The 10,568-nt window shown below is 41.9% G+C and overlaps 1 pseudogene across 1 annotated transcript; it reads left to right on the forward strand.

Annotated features, from left to right (window-relative positions):
* The first annotated feature begins 2,706 nt into the window (after window positions 1–2,706).
* Window positions 2,707–8,066, forward strand: LOC311121346 (zinc-binding protein A33-like; annotated as a pseudogene). The gene is made up of 6 exons: window positions 2,707–3,147; window positions 5,549–5,644; window positions 6,610–6,834; window positions 6,925–6,989; window positions 7,214–7,329; window positions 7,495–8,066. The product of its transcript is annotated as a zinc-binding protein A33-like (transcript).
* The last annotated feature ends 2,502 nt before the right edge of the window (window positions 8,067–10,568 follow it).

Genomic DNA, 10,568 nt, shown 5'->3' on the forward strand with positions numbered 1-10,568 from the left:
CTTTCCAGATGTTTCAGCAAGGCAAAGTAAAGTTCATCTAACACACCATTTGCAAACGTCAGCCAAAATTATAAACTGTTCAGATACTACAATGTCCAATCAATTGAATTTACCACAGGTGGACCCCAAGTTGTAGAAACATCTCAAGGATGATCAATGGAAACAGAATGCACCTGAGCTCAATTTTGAGTCTCATATCAAAAGGTCTGAATACTTATGTAAATAAGGTATGTTTTTTTTATTTTTAATACATTTGCAAACATTTCTAAAAACCTGTTTTCACTTTGTCATTATGGGGTATTGTGTGTAGATTGATGAGGAAAAAAACTAATTTCATCCATTTTTGAATAAGGCTGTAACGTAACAAACTGTGGAAAAAGTAAAGGGGTCTGAATACTTTCCTGAAGGCACTGTATACAGTGCCTTCAGAAAGTATTCACACCCTTTGACTTTTTCCACATTCTGTTGTGTTACAGCCCGAATAAAACCATTTTATAATTGAGTTTTGTTGTCACTGGCCTACCCACAATACCCCATCATGTCAAAGTGGAATTATGTTCTTTGAAATTTTTACAAATTAATTAAAAATGAAAGCTGAAATGTCTTGAGTTATGGCAAACCTAAATTATTTCAGCAGTAAAAAGTGGCTTAACAAGTCACATAATAAGTTGCATGGACTCTGTGCAATAATAGTGTTTAACATGATTTTTGAATGACTACCTCATCTCTGTACCCCACACATACAATTATCTGTAAGGTCCCGCAGTCAAGCAGTGATTTTCAAACAAAATTCAACCACAAAGACCAGGGAGGTTTTCAATGCCTCGCAAAGAAGGCCACCTATTGGTAAATGGGTAAAAATAACCCCCTGAGTCAAATTTTAAAAAGCTGACATTGAATACCCCTTTGAGCATGGTGAAGTTATTAATTACACTTTGGATGGGGTATCAATACACCCAGTCACTACAAAGATACAGGTATCCTTCCTAACTCAGTTGCCGGAGAGGAAGGAAACTGCTTAGAGATTTCACCATGAGGCCAATGGAGACTTTATTAAAACAATTACATAGTTTCATGGCTGTGATAGGAGAAAACTGAGGATAGATCAACATTGTAGTTATTCCACAATACTAACCTAATTAACGGAGTGAAAAGAAGGAAGCCAGTACAGAATACAAATATTCCAAAACGCATCCTGTTTGCAACAAGGCACTAAAGTAATACTGCAAAAAATGTGGCAAAGCAATTCACTTTTTGTCTTGAATACAAAGTGTTATGTTTGGGGCAAATCCAATGCAACACATTACTAAGTACCACTCTCCATATTTTCAAGCATAGTGGTGGCTGCATCATGTTATGGGTATGCTTGGAATCATTAAGGACTGGGGAGTTTTTCAGGATAAAAAAGAAACGGAATGGAGCTAAGCGCAGGCAAAATCCTAGAGGAAAACCTGATTCAGTCTGCTTTCCACCAGACAGAGGGAGATTAATTCCAATTTCAGCAGGACAATAACCTAAAACACAAGGACAAATATACACTGGAGTTGCTTACCAAAAAGTGGAAAGCAGACTTAATCAAAAGGGTGGCCGAGAATGTTTCTGAGTGGCCGAGTTACAGTTTTGTCTTAAATCTGCTCGAAAATCTACACTATGGCAAGACCTGAAAATGGTTGTCTAGCAATGATCAACAACCAATTTGACAGAGCTTGAAGAATTTTGAAAAGAATAATGCACAATCCAGGTCTGGAAAACTCTTAGAGACTTACCCAGAAAGACTCACTGCTGTAATTGCTGTCAAAGGTGATTCTAACATGTATTGACTCAGGAGGTTGAATTCTTATCTAATCAAGATATATTAGTTGTTTTATTTTGTACAAATGTTCAAATTTTTCTTCCACTTTGACAGAGTATTTTGTGTAGATCTTTTACATAAAAAAGAAATTAAATCAATTTTTATCCCACTTTGTAACACAACAAAATGTGGAAAAAGTCAAGTGAGTTGAATACTTTCTGAAGGCACTGTACACACTGGTGTTGTTGAACCAATACGGAATTTAACAGGTGTCCTCTGTGGAACATTTTGAGATCATATCAAAGGACTGTGTGATGTAACAGAACACAGGTAAAAGATTAGTTAATGCAATGTCCTTCAAAGTTTGGGGTGTTTAAATCAAACTTGATTAAGATCACTCCTTTTCTCTTTAAAGATTGCTAATAGAAGTCTGTCTAATGCTGATATCGCCTACATTATTTAGCTTTTTTAGTAAGTGGATGGATTGGTGTAGTATGCTGACTGGCTCTATCTTGGGCCTCAATAGGATAAGCTTGTCCAGGAGGATAGCCTGATGGGACACACTCTAGAGTGTTACACTATGGTATTGTGTTGCTTTAAAAAGTTGCTAGGTAGCCTAGGAACGAACCAATAGCCTGGCAGAGGCAACAGGTTTCTCTGTGGTACCTCTTATCTAAGACGAGGTAGGCCTAAACAGATAGCCCCAACATTAACATTTCCAGTCCAGACGGTTTTACAGGGTGTGAGAGAGTGTGTTGTCATGTGAAAGTATGAACTCTGAACAAAGGGAATCAGAAGTGAAACTTTAATGTCTTTCTTCACCTGTTGAGCACCAAGGATCAAGAAAGTTAGGTTTACAAAGAAAGAAAAACATTTAAATAATAGTAAAGGTGTACGAGAACTTCAATATATATATGACATCAGTCCTGTCCGTGCAGCTCCAGTGCCCAGTGTGTTTGTGCGTTTTCACCGACCCAGTGAGTCTGCCGTGCGACCACACCTTCTACCGCCCCTGCATCAGCTTTCACCTGCGGTGGAACTCAGCGAAGAGCCAGAGCCGCTGCCCAGAGTGCAGGGGCCCCTTCAGCCTGAAGGATCTCCGGGCTCACCATGTCTTGACCAATATGGCGGATGCGGCCCGAGAGGAGGAGGAGGAGAGCGGCCTTGCAGCGAGGGGACCAAAGGCAACGCAGGGACGCACTGTAGCCGCAGAATTGGTGTGTCTGGAGCACGAAGAGAAGTTCAAGTTGTTCTGTGAGACAGACCAGAGGCTGGTGTGTGTGATCTGCAGGGATGGAGAAAAGCACCGGGGACACACGTTCACACCCGTGAAAGAGGCGGCAAAGATCAGTAAGGTGTGTAGGTCTATGGCCAGCACAGTTTTTTTTAAACCTCATAATTGTACTTATACTGCTGTGTGAACCTCTTAAATGGTAAGAGGTGTTTATTATATAACTTTTCTTGCCTGTAGGTTTCCAAGTCTATATATGTTGAATTTCCTCAATCTGTGTTTCAAGGTTCTACACAACAGTAACTGGATAAAACCTGCAAAGTCTCTTTCTCTCTCTTAATTTCTCTCTTAATCTCTTTTTAATCTCTCTCTTAATCTCTCTCTTTCAATCTTGCGCTCTCTCGCTTTCTCTCTGTCATAAATATCATCCATAAATCTGTAAACACCGTTAAACCCATGCCATGCATTCTTTCTGTCACAAGGAGTGTTGTGGTATGTGTCTGTTCTAGAGCTCTGTTGGCTCTCTGGCCTGGATTCAATCAGAGGCACATTGCTTTGTAGACAAGCGCATTGCATACCGACAATGCATTCACAGTAAAGCTGCTGATGTCTGCTCAAGCAGAAATTACCTTTAAATGTCAAAGATGGTGCATTGTAGACAACACACCAGAGCCGGGTAAAGGCATAAACTACATAAGCAGTCACTTAGGGTCCCCGGCTGCTAGGGGGCCCCTGACTAGGGATGTTAACGGTTAATCGGTTAGCCACCGAAAATACATTTGACCTGTCATGCTTATCGGTCTATTGATTAATTAGCATAATTTTATGGAATTAAATTGGTGCGTGTGTATTTTCGTTAGTCCTCATGCATTTTATTTATCACATTTATCCCAGGATACAGAGAGCCTTATACCAAGGAGTGAAACCTGCTTTTGTAAGCCCAGTCATTGCGTAACAAATAACAATTCTAAATGCAATCGCATGTTAAAAACTTGTGGCCATGATTCAAAATGAGCTATTTTTATTTCTCACGATTCAAAAGGAGCTATTTTTATTTCTCAATCTCAACTCGTAAAGAGCGCCTCCCATTCGCCATTTGGATGCATAGGATATAGCCTGCCTACCGTTAACAATCAGCGCGTCACCCACCACTTTGCAATGTGGGCTTGAGGCATTATAATTGTTTGAAACCTGAACGTTTTACTTTACTTCAAATAATGAGGCATATTTTACCTTGCTTCAAAGTAGCCTTGCGAAAATCCATCCCTAGAAACGTGGTGGCAATTATTTTATAAAGGCTTTCTCACGCCATTAACCAGCATTTCTCTCCTGTTCTATTGGTTTTCATATCAACTTTCTTTCGTCGTGCAGAAGCCAAAGCCACAATCCTAGTCATATTAGCAACCCATCACAGTAGTTGCTATTAGATTCCCCCTCTTTCTAAGTTTCTAATGGAGATTTTCATCTCAGTCACATATGGAACTGCTTGCATTAGGTGCGCTGTTTAGAACTGTGTTTTCCGCTAATTGCATTTTGGCAAATGTTTGAAAATGACGTTTAATTAGCTGCTTCATTACAGGAGTTGCATGTTCAACCATAGGCTATTGCCTTTTGACTGTAAGACGATAGGCTTGCTATCGTTGCATGTTTCCATTAAGCTCTTAATGAAAAATGTAGTATCAGAGAGGAAGAGGCGAAGCGAGAGGTTTCACTCTCGCCTAAATCTGTCCAAAATAAGTCCAATGCGTTTCTATGATCGTATTTTGGGCCTAAATTTGACGCCTGCCTTCCCGCCTTGGGACCACTCCCATTGTTAGGGCGGAAACATAAGCATCTCGTCATTATATATAGATCTCTAATAGTATTTTCTGTTTGTCATGTTATTTTCTGGTTGGAAAAAATTTAACCGTTTGTTGACTGGTTAATGAGGGTCAGTTAGTCGGCAGCAAAATTGACAGACATTTTCATCCCTACCCCAAAATTATTATAATTATTATAATTATAATGATTATTATAGTTAAATTTTTTTAGGAACTCAATTGAGATATCAACTTACTGTTGAGAGTTCGAATAGTAGAATACACAAGGTGTAAGTTCGAAATGTGGTTGAGCATCAGCAGTTTGTATCTTGTTTTGTCAGTCATTGACAGTCACTCATTGGTAAGTTAGTCTAGCCAGTTATCTAAACTTGTAGTAATCATGGACAAATACTGACCGGGCACACAGGGCACATGCCCAGGGGTCCTGACATCCAGGGTGCCTCCATTGATTTTGTTAGTCACTCTCACGGCATAAGTCATGGTAAAATGTGTAGAATTGCAGGAAATAAGCTTTAAAGCTGCAAAAATGTATCTCTGCCCCATGGCAAAATGCTATAAAACTGGAACATTTTCTCTACACTCCATGGGAAAGTGTGTAGAATTGCAGGAAATGAACTTCAAAACTTACATTTTTCTCTCCGCCGTCAAGAGGGGGCCACTAAAATCTTTTTCCCGCCTATTGAATCCTGCTCTCTGTGTTGTTAGAATGTTCTGAAGGGAGCTCTTGGGTTCCTGGTGAAGGAGAACCGTGAAATGGGAGGACTGAACCAACAGCATGCCTTTGAGATGATCAAGACCCAGGTGAGGGCGTCTCTCTCTCTCTCACTCACTCACACACACACACACACACACACACACACAGTCTTGTACAGCTAATCTTGTGGGGACATACAATTCAGTCCCATTCAAAATTATATTTTCCCTAACCCCTAACCCTAACCCATACTCTTACCCTAACCCTAACCTGAACCATAACCCTAACCTTAACCCAAAAACCTAACCTTAACCCTAACCCTAAACCTAACCCTAGCTCATAACCCTAACCCTAAAACTAACCCTAGCTCCTAACCCTAACCCTTAACGTAATTCTAATCCTAATACTAATTCTAACCTTAACCCTAAACCCCCTAGAAATAGCATTTGACCTCGTGGGGACTAACAAAATGTCCCCAGTTGGTCAAATTGTTGTTTGTTTACTATTCTTGTGGGGACTTCTGGTCCTCACAAGAATAGTTAAACACGTCCACACACACACACACACACACACACACACACACACACACACACACACACACACACACACACACACACACACCTACACATATCAGTGTACAGAAAACATGCAACACTGCATAGAACATGTAAATGAACAACCAAACAATCAACCACGCTAATAGATTTAATCTTAACCTAAACTAACTGAATTGATCTGGAAACTGGAGGGCTGCTGGGTTCACATCCTCAAGACATTCCCTTACCGTTGTGCCCTTCAGCAAGGCCCTTAACGCTACATCATGCTCTCCATCCAGGGGCGCTGCACTGCAGCTTGACCATGTGCTCGTCTCAACTGTATGTGTGATGTGTGCTGTCTTGGGGGGGTTGAGAACGGAGCAGAAAACACATTTCTGTTGGCTGTAACTAATGGACAATAAAGTTGTATTGTATGTATTATTTTATTGAATCATTAACTAACCTGTGAATTTGACTTTAGTAAAGCTTGAAGAAAATGGTGTGTCCTACAGTCAAACATTTCTCCCCCATCACAGGAGAAGTCTAAAAGCCTGTCGGCTCACATCTCCTCCTGCTTTGAGGAGCTGCACCAGTTCCTGAGGAGGAGGGAGGAGGAGGTGAAGGAGGAGCTGGAGAGGGAGGAGAAGAAAGCCATGCTGAAGAATGATTGTGTGATCGAGAACAGGCTGATGATTGGGAGAGAGATGGAAGTGACTCTGCAGTCTGCTCTGGAGATACCTGAGTCTGACCACTTTCTAGAGGTGGGAGGAGTCTCACAGAGTCTAGTTACAGGTTGTCTTGTAGTCTGTCTTTCATAATAAGTGATTTGATTGGTGTGTGTGTGTTCACAGTGGTGGAGTGAGAAAGGCCTTCCTGTTGTTGAGGGGATGAAGATGAAGGACACAGCAAAACCTGAGTAAGTGCAGAAACATTAAATATACATACATGAACACAATGACATCAGCAAATATATGTATAGGCCCTGTATTGCCTTCTGAGAGATGTGTTGTGTCCTTTAGACCAATATGGCCACCAGTGTCCCCATGATGAAGCATTGCTTTGATAGGAAATGTTTGTTCTAGCCAGTCTATCTCCAATAAGGTGAACTTATTGTGGTGGTTTCAACCCTGTCTGTCTCAGGTACAGGTCAAGGGTTAGAAGTCTGTGTGTGACCCCTTACTCCCTCACTCTCGGCCTCTACGAGACTCACCTGCCCTTCTGCATGTGGAAGGAGATGCTAAAGGTCGTCAAACCAGGTGAGATTGAGGACTGACTGGGGAAACCAGGTGAGAATGAGGACTGACAGGGGAAACCATTTGAGAATGAAGACTGACTAGGGAAACCAGGTGAGGGAGACAACAGGGGAAAGTGTGTGTGTCTAACGCCATCTCTCTCTCTGTCTGTTGAACTCTTCCCCTCAGTTCCTGAGCGCCTCACCCTTAGCAGCAGTGATGATCCCTGTTTAAAGCTATCAGAGGGTGGGGCCAGTGTCAGGCACGCAGACCGGAAGGGCGGCTTCGGTTTCAAGTACTACCGTGACTACGCCGTCGCCACCAACACCGTCGTCTCCACAGAGACCGTCCAGACAGGGCAGCACTACTGGGAAGTGGAGGTGGGGGGGAAGCTGGACTAGGGGGTGGGGCTGAAGGTGAAGGAAGATTCTGGCAAAGAGCCTGTCCTGTCTCCAGAGAGGGAGATAATGTTGCACCTGAAGCCTGAGAAGGGCCTGGTGTTCAGCCATGATGGTGTGGAGACGCCCCTGATGGCTGCTGGTGCTGACCCAGGTACTCAGGCTGAGGCCCAGTCCTGGCCTCGTAGGGTGGGGCTGTACCTAGACTGTGACAGGGAGAGGGTGTCCTTCTATGATGCAGACAGCATGGCTCTCCTCCACTCCTCATGGTGCAGCTTCATCTCCCCGTGTTCCTTATGCCTCTGCCCCGGGCCGTACATGGAGGGCCGCAACACTAACCCACTGACTGTCTGTTGGTACTGACCCAGTGGGCAAAACTGCTTTCCATGACGTCATTATGATAGATTTTCTGACGTCATGGTCAGGTTTTGTTCACGTCTTTTTAGTAACCAGAAAAGGATGTATAAAATAGTACTTATTTTCCATGATGACTTGTTGGTAGACCAATTGGTAGTTATATAGTATAGTTATATGGCATGTTCTAAACAATTGTTTTGTTGTTGTTGTAATTTAGATAGAAGTCACATGCCAAATTTTGCTTGCTGGGGACCTGGCCCTGTTGAGTATTTCAGGAACTATTTACTAGCTAGAATAATCAAATTATCCATTTTGAGTTCATCATTTTCTAAAAATCTATTTTTTATTTATTTAAGGTTTATTGTTGACGTTAGGGGCATATTCTGTTAATAACTGATTTGTGGTGTCCTTTTTAAGTAATCTTACCATGTATTTGTTGGGGATGGCAGGGTTATGCTTTGTGGACAATCAGTGCCGGTGCTATGGGGTGGCAAAGCTGGGCATGGCCCCTCCAGATAGAATTTGTGCCCCCCCAAGTTTTGTTTCCCCATAAAAATAAAAATATCTGTTGCCTTGAGCATGTCACTCAACCCTAATTGCTCCCAGGGCGCTTTACAATGGCGACCCTGGCTGTGACCCCACTCCCTGCGGGTGTCTCAGAGGGAGTTGTGATATGCAATAAAACACATTTTCATTATACGCTTGTGTGTAACATGATAAATATAAGCACCCCCCAAATTATTATTATGATTATTATTATTAATTACCTTGCCCGGTTTTGCCAATGTAGCACGTCCAGGCCTGCCAGTAGTGCACACTGGGTCCAAGGCTATTATACCTTGTGCACTCATGATCTGAGGAGGGGGAGGGAGGGGGGATGTAATTATGTAATATTTAGTAGTTAAAATCAAGAAATACATTCTGATTGGGTACCTAGCAATGCAATGTCATAAGGTACCGCTTTCATTACCTTGTTTTTGACCGTTTTCTTCTCACAGAGAGGGAAAATAGTTGGTCACTTTTGCAGACAGCTAGCTACAGCTTCTATGCTAGCTAGTAACCAGCTTCATTAAGTTTTGGTAGTGCTGAATAATTATAGCTAGTTAATGGCTACGCTTTGATCAGCATGCCTAGAGCGATGCCGAGCTCACCAAGCATTCTGCTAGACAGACCACCAAGGTTGAGCAGCCTAGCAGCAATACCCGCCCATCCCCCACGCTGCCTGCTGATCAAAATGAGCCAGAGCCTAGCACCTGCAGCACAAGTGTACCACCACAACAAGCACCTGTTTGTCTTGACACTTACCCGAGTCGCATGTTTATTGGATATTTTCCAGTAGACTTTATATTAAACATAGTAAATATTTTTAGACTATAAAGTTAAAACATACTTAATCACAAAGACAAGCAGTAAGACTAAGTGATACAGAGTGTGGTACAGAGAATGAGGAGGCCTGGAACAGAGCCAAGAGATGGACCTGGGAAAGGGCCTGCTCATTCTTACTATGTGTGGGAAATATACACTATGCATGAGAACTGTGTATGGTTGAGAATTGATTATGCTCAGAAAATGGACCTGCCATGTCTAAACCATGTTTAAGTATCGATTGATATGTTTTAGAATAAACAGAGCAGAGCCAGGAGATGGCTCTGTTATTTTTTACATGACAGGGCTTGGTCCCGCAACTATTGTTTCCAAACTGAATACATAGAAGGAGGAGACTGAATAAGTAGAAGGAGAAGTCAGATTTCGCCACTATCATAAACTAAGAAAGTGGGTGGAGTGGTCAAAAGGTGAAGATTTGGAAACAATGGTGGAGGAACTAAATAGGGAGGGATTAAGCTAAATAGTATGTAAAATTAGCAGGAATAGAACTGTATATAAACTGAGGACTGAGTGTTGGGAAGTTAGTTACTCTGCAGACCAGCTCGGCTCTATTGCTTGTGTAATAAAGTATATCTTAATTCTACAAAAACTCTGGAAGTACTTTGATTTTTTAAGAAGTATAAGGACAATTTTCTACAACATAATTGGCGACCACGAAGGGACTGGAAAAAGAGACCATAGGGGTGCTGCGCCATCTGGAGGAGGCTGGACGAATCACACAAATACGGTGGCCACTGTAAACAGAGGTAAGCTACGTTCTTACTTTTAGCATATAAATTGTGTGATTTGCTCAGTTGATTCTAAAGGTCAGGTACCAGGGGTTCTCCAGTATTAAGGGCTACATTTAGGAAAAGTAGAGTTTTTGTTGGAATGAGAAATAAGCATGCATTCAATGTTATTGATTGTTGAATATTGTTGATGGTTGTATATAAGTTTAAATCCTGTGGCTATCACTTTGGAGAAGCTAAGGATAGCACTCCAGAGGACTGAACGGGCAGGTGGCTTGCTAATTACGTCCTAAGGATAGGCGTTGTATATAAGTTCAAAATCCGGTGAATACCGCTCTAGGTATATTAAGAAAATATAACACTAGAGGACTGCATAGACAGGTGCCTATGAATA

This window comes from Coregonus lavaretus (assembly GCF_964263955.1).
Source record: "Coregonus lavaretus genome assembly, contig: HAP1_SCAFFOLD_1391, whole genome shotgun sequence".
NCBI classification, from domain to species: Eukaryota; Metazoa; Chordata; class Actinopteri; order Salmoniformes; family Salmonidae; genus Coregonus; species Coregonus lavaretus.